This window comes from Schistocerca cancellata, chromosome 5 (genome assembly GCF_023864275.1).
Source record: "Schistocerca cancellata isolate TAMUIC-IGC-003103 chromosome 5, iqSchCanc2.1, whole genome shotgun sequence".
Classification (NCBI taxonomy): domain Eukaryota; kingdom Metazoa; phylum Arthropoda; class Insecta; order Orthoptera; family Acrididae; genus Schistocerca; species Schistocerca cancellata.
The window spans coordinates 288,134,426-288,148,850 of record NC_064630.1 but is presented as its reverse complement, the minus strand read 5'-3'; positions in this window follow the sequence as shown (position 1 = coordinate 288,148,850).

Sequence of the window (14,425 nt, the reverse complement as noted above, 5' to 3'; positions counted from 1 at the left end):
TTTACGATTGCCCTGAACTTTTTCCATAAACACTCAACATTGTCAGTGTCGGAACAGAAATTTTCGTTTTGATCTGTTAGGTAGTCTGAAATCTGCCTTCTATTACTCTTGCTAAACAGATACACCTTCCTCCCTTTTTTTTATATTCCTATTTACTTCCATATTCATGGATGCTGCAGCGGCATTATGATCACTGATTCCCTGTTCTGCACTTACAGAGTTGAAAAGTTCGGGTCTGTTTGTTATCAGTAGGTCCAAGATGTTATCTCCACGATTCGGTTCTCTGTTTAATTGCTCGAGGTAATTTTCGGATAGTGCACTCACTATAATGTCACTCGATGCTCTGTCCCTACCACCCGTCTTATGGCTCAAAACATTATGGTACTTAACATCTGAGGTCATCAGTCCCCTAGACTTAGAACTACTTAAACCTAACTAACCTTAGGAGACCACACACATCCATGCCCGAGGCAGGATTCGAACCTGCGACCGTAACAGCAGCGCTGTTCCGGACTGAAGAGCCTAGAACCGCTCAGCCACAGCGGCTGGCACAGACGATGTACAAGCAAATTATAAAACTCGGTTCTTGCAGTAATTCAGGAGAGATAAGACACATACACTGAGCAGTAGTGCCTCCAAACATGACCAAGGTCAGAAGTATTGATAGTGAAAGACTGTGAACTAGCAGATGAGGCAACATTGATTCTGTCGCTCAATTTTTTTTACAAGAGAGAGAGAGCATGATTTCAAGCAGAGTTTAAACAAAAATCTCCATACCTCTTTATGGGGTTGCTCGGTAATTTAATCTCAACAGCTTCCTTAGTAACGATGTACCAATAGCTGGACGTGCATGCCAATATCTCGGTATTGTTCTATAACATAAGGTGACTAGTATCCAAACAATGTTCACCAAAAGCAGATCTACTTGACTGCTGCAATCGTGTGTGCCGTTTATGCTCAGTTCATCGGCCCTCCACGGTCCTTATAGTCTGCCCAGTGTAAGCCATGCCACAGCTACAAGGGATGCGATGCACACCCACCTCACGCAAACCAAGATCATCTCTAACACAACCCAAAAGTACTCAAATTCCAGACAGAAGTCGGAAGACGTATTCCACATCCCATTTCCGTGAAGTAAGACGTATCTAGTTTTTGAAGTACTTTCTGCATAGGGCAAAAGGCAGTAGACTTTGGTATCGACTCACTATTAACAACAATCACTCGATGCACAGTTGGTCGATAGCGCACTTTCAAACTTTCTCTATAACAATTCAGGCGAAATGAAGCTTAAAGACGGGCCAGCTCAGCTGGCAAAATCTCAGTGTTGGACATGACATGTGCCCTGTGTACTGTGGTGCGAAGTACTTCTTCACGCTCAGCCAGATGGTGACAACTATCAGCCAGTAAATACAAATCTGTGTGAGTACGTTTCCGCTAAACTCCATGTCAAAATGATCCACCAACGGTCCTCCTAACCAAAACATCAAGAAAGGGAAGGCAACCATCCTCTTCCACCACCATCGTAAATGGAATATTCGGGTGGCTTGAGTTCAGATGTTCTAAAAAGGCATTCAGATTCTCCCTACCATGAGGTGAATCGACAAAAGTTTCATCAACATATCTGAATAAATAGTTATGTATTGTGTACTATGTATTGTACCGGGGACCTAAAAACGACGGAGAGGCATCGCCCCACAGTATGCCCTCTGTGATTCACAACCCCACTACAGGCCATAGCAGTCCACCCATCCCACACCGAACCCAGGGATATTGTGCGGTTCCTCCCCCGGTGGGCACCCCCCTCCCCTGCCGCCCCGGGGAATTCTCAAACCGTCTAGCGGCTCTAGGCGCTCAGTCCGGAACCGCGCGAACGCTACGGTCGCAGGTTCGAATCCTGCCTTGGGCATGGATGTGTGTGATGTCCTTAGGTTGGTTAGGTTTAAGTACTTTTAAGTTCTAGGGGACTGATGACCACAGATGTTAAGTCCCATAGTGCTCAGGGCCATTTGAACCAATTCTCAAACCATACGAGTGTAACCCCAACGTTTGCGTGGCAGAGTAATTGTGGTGTACGCGTACGCGGAGACAGTATTTACGCAGCAGTGCCGACGTAGTGAACTGGGGGAACCAACTCGCATTCGCCGAGGCAGATGGAAAACTGCCTTAAAAACCATCCATAGGCATGCCGGCACACCGGACCTCGAACCTCTTGCCAGGCACCGGCACGTCTTCCCTCTCGGGAAGCAGTGCGTTAGACCGCGCGGCTAGCCGGGCAGGCCACAAGAAACAGGTGAGTTTCGAAGGCGCCGTCTCCAATGCACGTTCCTAGAAGTCTTCCATAAAACAAATTTGCAATCACAGGAGACAACGGGCTACCCATCACAACTCCATACGACTGCTCGTAATACTGGTCATTGAATATGACGTGAGTGGATGTCATCCAATGTCGAAATAGATGTACCCGCGCCGAAATATAGGCGGCTACTCTAGATATTACGTGGCTGAATTCCCATAAGTTGTTTGAAAATTGTATACGCCAGGAGAAGATCAGGTCTCACAGGACGAATAAGTTTACCTTCGTGACGCACGATACATCAGTTGCACTGGCAGTCAGTTGGAAACTGCCACTGTCTCATAGTTCACCACAAGTTGAAGACCATAAGCCTCAGCTACGAGGGGAAGATCTTAAGTTCTCCAGCAGAGGAGGGCCAGAAGCTGAAGAAAACAAAGAATCACCACCACTCTGCACCAGGTCTTGGTACAGGAGCTGAATTAGCAAAAACAAACCAATCGAACTACCTTCTACACATTGAACCTCCCCTCTTGACTGTTCTGTTGGTCGGGTAGACAATCCAGACATAGAGACATAGCACCAGAGTTCCCAAGCTAAGGAAGCAAGCCTCTGCTTTGCATATCCCAAGAGTAGCCAATCAGTTACTGAAAACCCGCCTTGTCTGAAAAACGAAGATTTAAGACTAGGGAGGCGTCGTTCTCACGGTAGGCATATCCATGTCTGGCGAAAACTTCTACGTCGATGGAACCATAGACCCTTATTTACGGAGAGATCTAATCTTTCCAGGCCTACCATTTCCAGTTGCTAAACTTCAAAGATAGTCATGCCCATGAAATACATGCTTTTGCTGCTCGCTAAGAGAACATGCCGGGCAGGATGGCCGAGCGGTTCTAGGCGCTACAGTCTGGAACCGCGCGACCGCTACGGTCGCAGGTTCGAATCCTGCTTCGGGCATGGATGTATGTGACGTCCTTAGGTTAGTTAGGTTTAAGTAGTTCTAAGTTCTAGGGGACTGATGACCTCAGCAGTAAAGTCCCATACTGCTCAGAGCGTTTTTGAACCATTTGTAACAGACCCTGACAACTTTCTGATGTCAGGGCAGTTGCAGTCTTGCCTCTACTAAACAAGTGCACCTGTTGCTCTGTCGCAGCTTCTAACCTAGGAATTCTCGGATTCTTATGACCATCCAACAATTTGCACAAAAGCTTAAATTCGAGCAGTCTCTCTTAAATGGCTTCATCCACACACATTCCTTCAGCTGGGGGCCGGCCGTTGTGACCGAGCGGTTCTACGTGCTTCAGTCCGGAACCGCGCTGCTGCTACGGTCACAGTTTCGAATCCTCCCTCGGGCATGGATGTGTGTGATATCCTTAGGTTAGTTTGGTTTAAGTAGTTCTAAGTCTAGGGGACTGATGAGCTCAGATGTTCAGTCCCATAGTGCTAAAAACCAGTTTTGAACATTCAGCCGGCCACCTTAACAACAAACTGTCGCCTGACCCAGGTAAAATGTTTTACGCACCAGCACTTTCCTGCTCGAATGCTAAGTGGAAAGAGTCTACTGCCACAGCCGAAACTCCGTCTGCATGTGCAATCAGCAGAGCAAAGCTTTCCATAATGACTCGCACAGGTAGGTTGCTGGACTCCGCGTCTGTATCCACAGTCCAACTGTCTCCTTGTTTCTATCGCCTCCACTATGGACCCCTGAGTACAATTTCTCTACAGGCTACAAATGGAAGACATCCTGCCCACAATTTCATGATCTAAAGAAGTCGTAAACCACACATACCAACTGTAGAACTGCCGGCTTGTGTGGCCGTGCGGTTCTAGGCGCTACAGTGTGGAACCCCATAACCGCCGAGGTCGCAGGTTCGAATCCTGCCTCTGGCATGGATGTGTGTGATGTCCTTAGGTTAGTTAGATTTAAGTAGTTCTAAGTTCTAGGGGACTGATGACCACAGATGTTACGTCCCATAGTACTCAGAGCCATTTGAACCATTTTTGAAATGTAGAACTGGAGAAAACCGAGACCATGACCTAAAATATGAATATTAATCTGACAGACAGCATTCTTAAAGTGAGAGAGAGGCATGCCATGTCTCAAGCTTCTCTTGAATGAATTCGTCATTTAGTGTCATGTAGTGCGGGATAACGTGGGGCCGGCCGGGGTGGCTGAGCGGTTCTAGGCACTACTGTCTGGAACCGCGCGCCCACTACGGTCGCAGGTTCGAATCCTGCCTCAGGCATGAATGTGTGTGATGTCCTTAGGTTAGTTAGGTTTAAGTAGTTCTAAGTTCTTGGGGACTGATGACCTCAGCAGTTAAGTCCCATAGTTCTCAGAGCCATTTGACAGCGTGGGCGAAAGGCAACTTTAAATCTGCAGAAATATTCTCATCACACCAAGAGTACAGTGAAGTTTCAACGGATATATTGTTGATGATGAGGTTTGCATTTAGTACTAGACACTGTTAATCACATTTTCGTAATTGGTTACATCACTCATCCATTCATGGAAAACCATGCTCCAACGAAACGGTGTTTAGTAGGGGGTTATGAAACATTTAGAGAGCAAGAATTCTTTGATTTGTCATAAGACTTTGAAAGTTCAGATATTTATGGAAGATAATTTAGTTTTGCGTAATGATTGCTGAATAGTTGATGTGACATATTTACGGATGCTGTTTTGATTTGGTTATCCCTGGGAGATAAAGCCAATATTGGACTTAATCAACTGTTGCCCCCAACTAAACTGAAGTTTTTTGTGCAGTTTCGCTTCCTAAGAGGCTGGTGAAGCCAACGGGTACCCTTAAAGAGAATTAGACACGATTTGTTCAAGATTTAATGACCTAAATATTCATCTTGGCTTTTGCCTTACTACGTTTTGCACTGGAATAGCAGCTATGGTGAGGTTTCATCCTAGTCGCCACATAGTGAACACTTAGGGAATTCTTACTCTGTATCCAACGTGTGAAATTGTTTCTTAATGTTCCTATGGCCAGTCAGAAATTCTCCTGTCCAAAATTAGAGAACTTCTCTGAGTCATGACTTCGGCGTCATTAGTTTCCCATGTTTTGGTTTCTGAAGAGTTCAATATTCTATGTGCGGCCTCATGATAAAGTGACGTAGTTTTGATATTACCATCACTTTAGCGATGATTCGGTCAGATTCCTGCCCTAAAATTGTGACATGGCATCTGTCCTGGCCAAGCTAATCAATGAGCGACCGAAGATCTAGGTTACCCTGTTCCTATGTCCTAGTCTCCCAACGATATTAATGGCATCCTGCAACTATCTTTCATCTCTTTGTGAGGACTGTTAAAGATTTCAGTGCTATTTGGCTGGCTAAATAGATCTACGATCCTACGCAAGTTATCCATCGCGGATAATTTCACCCAGTATATTGTGGCTTGTTTCCCAAGACAGATTGCTGTCTCTAGCCCAATCAGTATCTCGTATACTTCGGCCCCAGCGCCTTGATCTGTTTTCAATCATACAGTAAACCAGAGCACGTCCCCTGAACGGATTCATGGTTCGTTCTTCCACTGCTTCCTTCTTCCAGTCGTTATACTGAAAAGGTTTACTAAAGACGCAGGAAGTTATTGAATGTTCACCCGTCATTTCCCCAACCATTCCTGTTTATGTGGCACCCTACGTATTGGGGTGACGAAGTCGTGGGAGCTAGGTGGACATATACAGATGGTGGTAGTATCACATACACATTGTACAGAACGTCAGTGCATGGTGGAACTGCCACTTCAGGTAATTCATGTGAAAAGGTTTCCGACGTAATTATGGCTGCACGACGGAAATTAAGAGACTCTGAAAGACAAATGGTAGTTGGAGCTAGTAGTGTGATTTCGAAAATCGTTAGGGAATTCAATATTGCGAGATCCATAGTGTCAAAAATGCGTCGAAAATACCAAAATTCAGACATTACCTCTCACCGCAGACACCGCATGTGGCCGACGGACTTCACTTAACGATTGAGAGTTGCGGAGTTCGCTTAATCAGTGGTAACCGACGACACTGTGTGAAGTAATTGCACAAATCAACGTAGGACTCGCGACGAACGCGTCCATTAAGTCAGTGAGGCGAAATTTAATGTTGATGGACTATGACAGTGGACGACGGACACGAGGGCTTTTGGTAACAGCAACACCATGACACTGCATGCAGCGCCTCTCCTGATCTCGTGACCATATCTATTGTACCCTAGATGACTGGAAACCTCTAACCTGGTCAGATGAGATCCGATTTATGTTGATAAGTGCTGATGGTATGGTTCGAATGCGGCGCAGAATCCACAAAGCCATGGACCCAAGTTGTCAACAACGCACTTTGTCAGCTATGGATTGTGTTTACATGGAATAGTCCAACTTAATTGTGTTTTCTGGTATTTTCGGTATTCTGTCTGTAGTGAATCGAAAATTCTTTGATCCCTTGCAGCATAAAATGACATGCAGATTACTAACTACATTGCCCCCAATTGAGTTTCAAGAATCAAGTGAAACCTTCAAAACTGTGTGACTTGAGATAGCATGCAAATAACTAACGAGATGGGTCCACATTGGGAGCCAATAATTTAGTGACATCAATAGCGTAGCGAAATCAAACACAAAAGATTATGAGATTAAGGGACTGATAAGGGAATGGATTAGATTGTTTGGACGAATAAAGCATGAAATGAGTGCTTTTATTTCAATACCTTTTAAATAGAAACACAAAACAAAAAATTGCACATATCAAAATCGTTTTGACTAGGCATGGGAGCGACTCATTTGTTAAGTGGAAGGAGCGGGGAATGAATCATCTCACCAATCACGTAGACGTTTTCTCTCGTCGCAGTGACAGGAGCAGCCGCTGAGTATTTATCGTGCTCCGCCTCGGAGATGTGCGACACGCGTCAGCTTCCCTCGCTGCTGTTCCGCGGCCGTGCACCGAGGGTCCAGAATAGTACCCTTGTTGAAAGGTTGCCGTGTATTGCCGCAGTCGAAGCAGCGATGTAGCAATGACATTCCTAAGTTGCTGTGAAGGCAGTCACACAACACATCTTTGTAACGGCTCCCTCTGCGTGAGGCCTAGGTAGTCTAATGTATGTGTTTCGTCTAAGAATCTGTTAGCGCTTCTGATTTGTAAACTATGTCCTTCATGTCAAGACAGCTTCTTAAGCAGACTGACTTCTTACGTAGTTCTTTATAGTGTCAGACGCCTCCCCGTGCGAATTGCTGGTGCTTTGTGTCTACCCTCCTTCTCACAGCCTGTAGAATACTGGAATTATCGACATGTTCTCACTTTTTAACGCAGGTAAAATCGGCTGCTCTCAACCAGCAGAATTCTGACTCCTTTACGTGAGCTTTCTTGTCACTCCATCCCAATAGCTGCAGTGGACCATTAGTCGTCGACATACTTCTCATTGTTCGGCAGGCTCTGTGCAAGGTGATCATTCCTAAGCGAGGCAAAGGCATCCTTCCGCCTACCCCCTTTGTGGTTGTACAACGGCTCCAATGTCCGTATCTCGGGCACTCGCCGCAACGGGTCCGGCTCTGTCCTAGTCCTGTGCCACTGGCGTTGTGAGGTGGCGAATACGGACCCCGGCGGTGGTACCACATGTTCTTAATACACATCTAGCGTGAGTGCAATGGAGAGCGGGGTCCTGTAGTAGTAACCATTTTGTATAGTCGAACGACTGTAGGAAAAGGTGATTAGAGGACCCGTAAGAAAGTTACATTGTATGGGGTACATGCAAATCAGGTGAAATGCCATTCTGGTCGTTCGAATGTTACTGAGCATTCTCTGCCACCATTATTCATAAGAAAACACATTTGCCCGGGACGCTTCATGAGCGCAAACATTGAAGGTTTTAGTCAGCGTTGCATTGTGCCTTAAGAATTAATTCTATTTCGTTTTTCAATTAAGAGCGGTAAGTAAGCGACATCACAAAATTTACTGTGGACACTGTGTATAAACGGACTTTGTGTTGTATCATTCCATCACGCTTTACTATTTGATCCAATATTCTTCACTCAGTTAGTGTGGACGTAATATCCCACAATAATGTTACTTGGCTCATTTTCCAGAAATAATTACGTTAACAAGTTTAATCATGTTTACAACTTTGGAGGCCACAGTACACATACTCCACGGTATCATTTGGTTCAGAAACATGGGGTAATTATATCTTACTTACTTGTTTCCAGGGAATGCTCCTCGTGAATTTTCATGTTTTCTGACATTCAAAGAGCACACCATCGACAGGTCCACCGAGATTCTGAATCAGATTGGAAGGTTGCTACAGAGGAAGAAGGACTAATTAACGGAATAATCCAAGATTTTTAAGACTTGTGTTAAAAACCGTGTCAGTTTCCACAGTCGTACCTCTGCAACAAACAATCTGGCAACTACAAACGTTGAGGCTGGTTCACACAAAGCAGTAAGGTTTATTGACGAGAGGAGGGCAGTGTTTTAAGAGTTAATTAAAAGCGGGAGGGGTTACAGGATGAGGTACATATAGAAGGAGATGCTAACGTCAAATTGAATTAGATCCTTATTAAATATGTGTCAATATTTGAAAGTTGCTTACATTAAAATTATTGAGAAAACCTATTAGAAAACGTAATGTGTGGATATTAAAGGGGAGTTAAATTTCACGTACGGGGAAAAGGTCTGAGTAAGTCAAGAAGCGAAATTACTGGCAAACTAAAAAAATACTTTAGTGTTTTAAAGAAAGTCATGAAAATGTACACAAGTACACACGTCTTGACAGAACAAATACGGCAGATAACACGATTAAAACTATATGGGATGTTGACCACTGGTAGATAGGACAGCCAGACATTGTACAAAGTACCATAACAATTAAGCTAAATGACAATGTCACGTCTGATAGTTCACAAGCTGCATGTTCCTTAAATCACCACTTTCTAAATGTAGCAGCAAGAACAGTACTAAATGGTACAAATGGTTCAAATGGCTCTGAGCACTATGGGACCTAGAACTTAGAACTACTTAAACCTTACTAACCTAAGGACATCACACACACCCATGCCCGAGGCAGAATTCGAACCTGCAACCGTAGCAGTCGCCCGGTTCCGGACTGAAGCGCCTAGAAGCACTCGGCCACCGCAGCCAGCGGTATTAAACGGTTCAGTTGAAGAAGCAAGAGAACATATTGCAACTCTCCTTTAACAAAACTTTAAGCAACAAGAAGTAGAACCAACATCTATCACTAATATTAACAGAATAATAAAAAGACTAAAAAACAAAAGTCTATGTGGTGTATGGTGTATGATGATGGAATCTGAAACAGAATTCTGAAAAATTGTTCCCGCTTAATAAGTTATATTCTTAGTGATATATGCATTGGTATATGGTGTATGGGGATGGAAATCGAAACAGAATTCTGAAAAACTGTTACCGCTTAATAAGTTATATACTTTGTGATATATGTATTGGATCACTGGCACACGTGACTTTTCCTGACAGGTTAAAATATGCATCTTCAGGAGAAAGGTGACAAGACAGACTTAAGTAATTATCATCATTTTCCTTAGTGATATCTTTTTCCAAAATATTCGAAAAAGTAATGTTGTCAAGAGAAGTCTCACATTTACGTGGAAACAGTTTACTTAACACATCACAGTTTGTATTCCAGAAGGGTTGCTCAACTGAGACTGCTATTTATACATTTACTCATCTGATAGTACAGTGGGAGTGATCAGGATTGGATGGAGTGCATAGAGGAGGTGTATGGGTTTCATAGCGAAACCTTAGTAGCCTACTCAACCTTGGCAATATGTGGGCTCGCCGTATAATACCCACCTACCCTCTTGCGATATCCGTAGTTTTGGAGCACTAAAAAAGGACATTCGTGGCTATCGATATGCTTTCGAACAAGGAGGTGCACGCCTGGGTGCATTCACGTTTACTTAGTCGCAAACATACGGCCATGAAGTCTCTATCGTCTTGTCTCGCTGTCCGATAAGTTTATTAACAGCTAAAGCGATTGTTTTGAAATAATAAACAATTTATTTAGCTTTTTTGTGTTTCTGGTCTTCATTTGATTTACACATGCAAAATACTCAAATTTAATATTAAAGAATGGCAGTAAATCTAGGATTATGAAGACGATGTATTTCGTCTGTGTTCAGGCGGCAGAAATTAATTTTTTCTAGCAGCAAATTTTACGCTACGTTGGACAGTGTTCCTAATGACAAGAGTAGAGAGTGAAAGACAATACTGGCGTATGATTGCCTGGGTGTGGAGGGAGAGGGCAAAATAATGAGTGAGAATTTTTCATACCCAGATTCCCCCCCCCCCCCCTAAAAAAAAGTGTGTGAAATCTTATTTAATTTACAATCCCACCAGGAAGATACAGGAATACCTTAAGCCTACCAAGGACGCTCGCAAAACAATTGGAAAAAGCTGGAGTGTATAGGATCCCATGCAGATGTAGTGGGTACCACTAAAAGAACTGTTTCTAAACGCTTGGAGGAGCACAAGGGCAATTGTAGAAGATGAGAAACGGAACGATCAGCTGTTGTGGAGCATGCTTTCCAGCCAGGGAACCACAATATTCGTTTCGAGGAGACGCAAGTACTAGCGGCCACAAGCGGATATTACGAAAGGCTCTACAGGGAGGCAATCGAAATCGCTAAATACCCTAATAATTTCAATCGAAAGGAGGAGGGCGTGAAATTAAACGGTATATGGATGACGGTGTTAAAGAAGATGTGTACCACCCGTCCACTAATGGGTGATGGGAACGGCGATCGACGGCGATGGACAGCGGCCAATTGCACTGACGTTTTCAAAACACGTGACGTCACGCCGCGGCGCGGAAGCGTGCGGACACGGAATTTAGCGGCAGTCAGTAGCGAGCCAGTGGTTGTGTTGGACCTTCCATCGAGCTACGGACCCCCTTGAAGATGACTCCCGCAGTCGGAAAAGAAACGTTGGGAATTGACACAGAATTCATCAAGCGACCACGGCATAACAGCCAGGATAATTATAATGGGCATGAAATAAAGGCAGTCCACTGAGCATCCTAAGCCTCTGCACGATGATAAACAATGGGAAAAGTTGGAGACGCCACGAGATGTGTGGATGATGACGACCCACCGCTCACATCCAAATCTGGACGGCCATAGGAATAATGTGTCCACTCTCTTTTCCGGTGCACGTCCTTCGTGTCCGGAAAATGCTCAGCCAGACCAACGTGGAAGTTACACGGGTGGTAGAAGAAACAGCCGGCCATTCGCCCCGCAGGCCTGCGCTGTCCGTGCTGGTTCACTCACCGCCTCTCCCGGACAAACGGCCACTTCACCACTCGCGGCAGACGTGGTACGTCCCCTTCACGTCAAAGACCGTGTTCCATGAGACTTGGCGCGAGCTATCGATAGCGCAACAGTTCTTAGAGTAGCTGGATATTTTTTGCAGTAAATGACAAAATAGAGGAATAATTACAAAACTGAACCATCTGGAACAAACGGAAGCAACAAGGATTCCAAAGAACCTTGCAATACCAATCCAAAGGAAAGAGGCATATTGGACGGAACTGAGGGGAGAACAGGTCGATAGGCCCAAGCTGTGAAAGTCAGGAGAAGAAAAATAAGCAGAAGAAGCTGGGGAGAAGTACCAATATGGCGGCGAATGAGTGACGTGAGTTAGCTTGGCTCGCGAGTTTACGTGAAATCTGGAGGTGTTTTAAGCAGTTAGGCTAGTCTAAATATACTAAAGCTGTATATCTACTGCCGAGTGTAGTATTTTACATCACATACTGAGCACCAATTACAATGAATCGCACTTAAAATGAAAAATCGCCGAACAACGCGCAGTGCAGCCAACGGCCAGGCCGGCGACAGCGCAGGGGTGGAGTCTACACCGGGAGTTGCGGCCGCCCCGCCCGGCATCGCTGACATCGCCGCACTCGTGAAGGCTGTGGTGAGTGCCGCGCTGCAGGCTAAGGAGACTCTCGGGCTCGTTGTTCAAACCATCACTGATGCCGTCACTGCAGCAGTGACTGAGAAAATACAGAATACTCTGGAGGCGCTCTGGAGGCGAATGCGAGTGAGATGCTTGCACTGGACACATCGTTAAAAGCAAATGAGGAGATTTTTGGGCTACAGAACGTATGGACAAATGACGGCAGGATAATTGTTAAGACCGAAAACGGAAAGAAAACAATTTGCAGTGTAAATGAACTCAAAAGCCTGTGCTTTAGAAGCTAAATCATGTCTAATCTTGCTGCCACTAACCTGTATGTTTATATGGTTTACACTGTCAACTAAAGCTTAACTAGTGTATTATCAAATTGTTCGTTCTCTACATAATTATTTTTTTGTCTCTAATTATTTTTCTCTTGTAGTTTTGTTATTATCTGTATTATCAACTTTTCGTTTTTCCACATAACTGTTTTCATCTTTAATTGTTTTTCTCATGTAGTTTTGTTAATTATTACATAAGGTGGTCTCATTTCCATCCTTAATTGGCAACCCACCATCATACTTTGGTTGATAACCTCATAAGTGCAGTTAATATCACGCTCTGCCGTTCCGTGCAGATTACTCCCGTTGTGTTTAGCGAAATAATTTCCCCTGCCAGCCCACGGCTACTTCCAGAACCGTTGCAGATCTCGCTGACCTTGGCCGCATATCCCGTTGCCTCCCCGGGGACCCACCCCCTCCCCATGACGGCCGCTTCCACTGCACAGAACTGGGAGGACACTCCCTCACCCCCCTCCCCTCCTTCATGTGCCTTCCGCGTTTCTCATGCCAGACCCTCTTGTCACCGCCAACCACGACCAGCAAACATCAGTCGGCAGCCTCCTCGGGCAATCAACACCCGAACGCACCAAGCTGCATATTGCACATGCAAATGTCCAGTCTCCGCCAGCTCACTTCGACGAGTTCAAATATATATTTAAAACTGCTGATATACACGTAATACTTTTGTCAGAGACTTGGCTCAAACCAAGTATTCCTACAACTTCCGTAAACCTAGATGGCTATATCTTTCTCAGGCACGACAGATGCAACAGACGAGGGGGCGGAGTAGGGGCGTACATACGCTCTGATTTGTCACCTACAGTACTGCACACATCCGACAACAATGTAGATAAACAAGAGGAATATGTGTTATAGAGATCAAATCCCTTAACAGAAAGTGCTTAATATGTGTCCTTTACAAACCTCCTAAAGTATGCGGGTTCGCCTGTTTCGAAACTGCCCTCTCTAGTCTCAAATCGTCATATGAACATGTAATTATAGCAGGTGACACTAACATTAATTTTCTGCGCAATAGTCCTTCCACTGGGAAACTGAAGAGAATGCTTTCTTCCTCAAATATGACGCTACTTCAACTGGCACCTACTCATCACACGACTACCAGTCACACTTTCATAGATGTATTCGTAACGAAATCTCCAAACAGAATAATCCGCACCTCTCAAATACCTGTGCCCGGCATGTCTGCCCATGACATCATTTTCATGACGTATTCACTAGATTGTCCTAGAAAGAAACAAAAACTGTCTACATACCGAGACCTCAAACGCATAAATTTGCCTGAACTCGAAACTGAGGCACAAGAAATAGTTTGGGGGATGACCTCTACTCCCCTCATGGACATAAACGACAAACTCCAGGATTTCACTAACAAAATTACTCAACTATATGACAAATATGCTCCAATAAAGACCAGAAAAATAAAAACGCAACCTGCACCTTGGCTGACTGATGAACTAAAAGAGCTCATGAATCTCAGAGCCGCTGCACATCGAGCATACAAGATACACCCTACACCTGAAAATCATACTGTTTACAAGCAGAAACGAAACAAACTCAGTCAAGTGGTGAGAAACGCTAAGCTCAGGCATGCCCGTACATTAGCTGACACCAGATGTAGAACAGCTATCCTGTGGAAAAATCTCCGTAGTCTGGGTTTAGGGAAAATAAGAGTTGCAGAAAATCCCATGGTCCCAGCTGAAGAACTAAACAGTTTCTTCACATTACCTGCAACCACCATTGAACCGCAAAAAAAAAAAAAAAAAAAAAAAAAAAAAAAAAAAAAAAAAAAAAAAAAAAACAGAGAATCATTGATTACTTCATGGGGATGCATGACTGTGGCAAAGAAAAGTTCT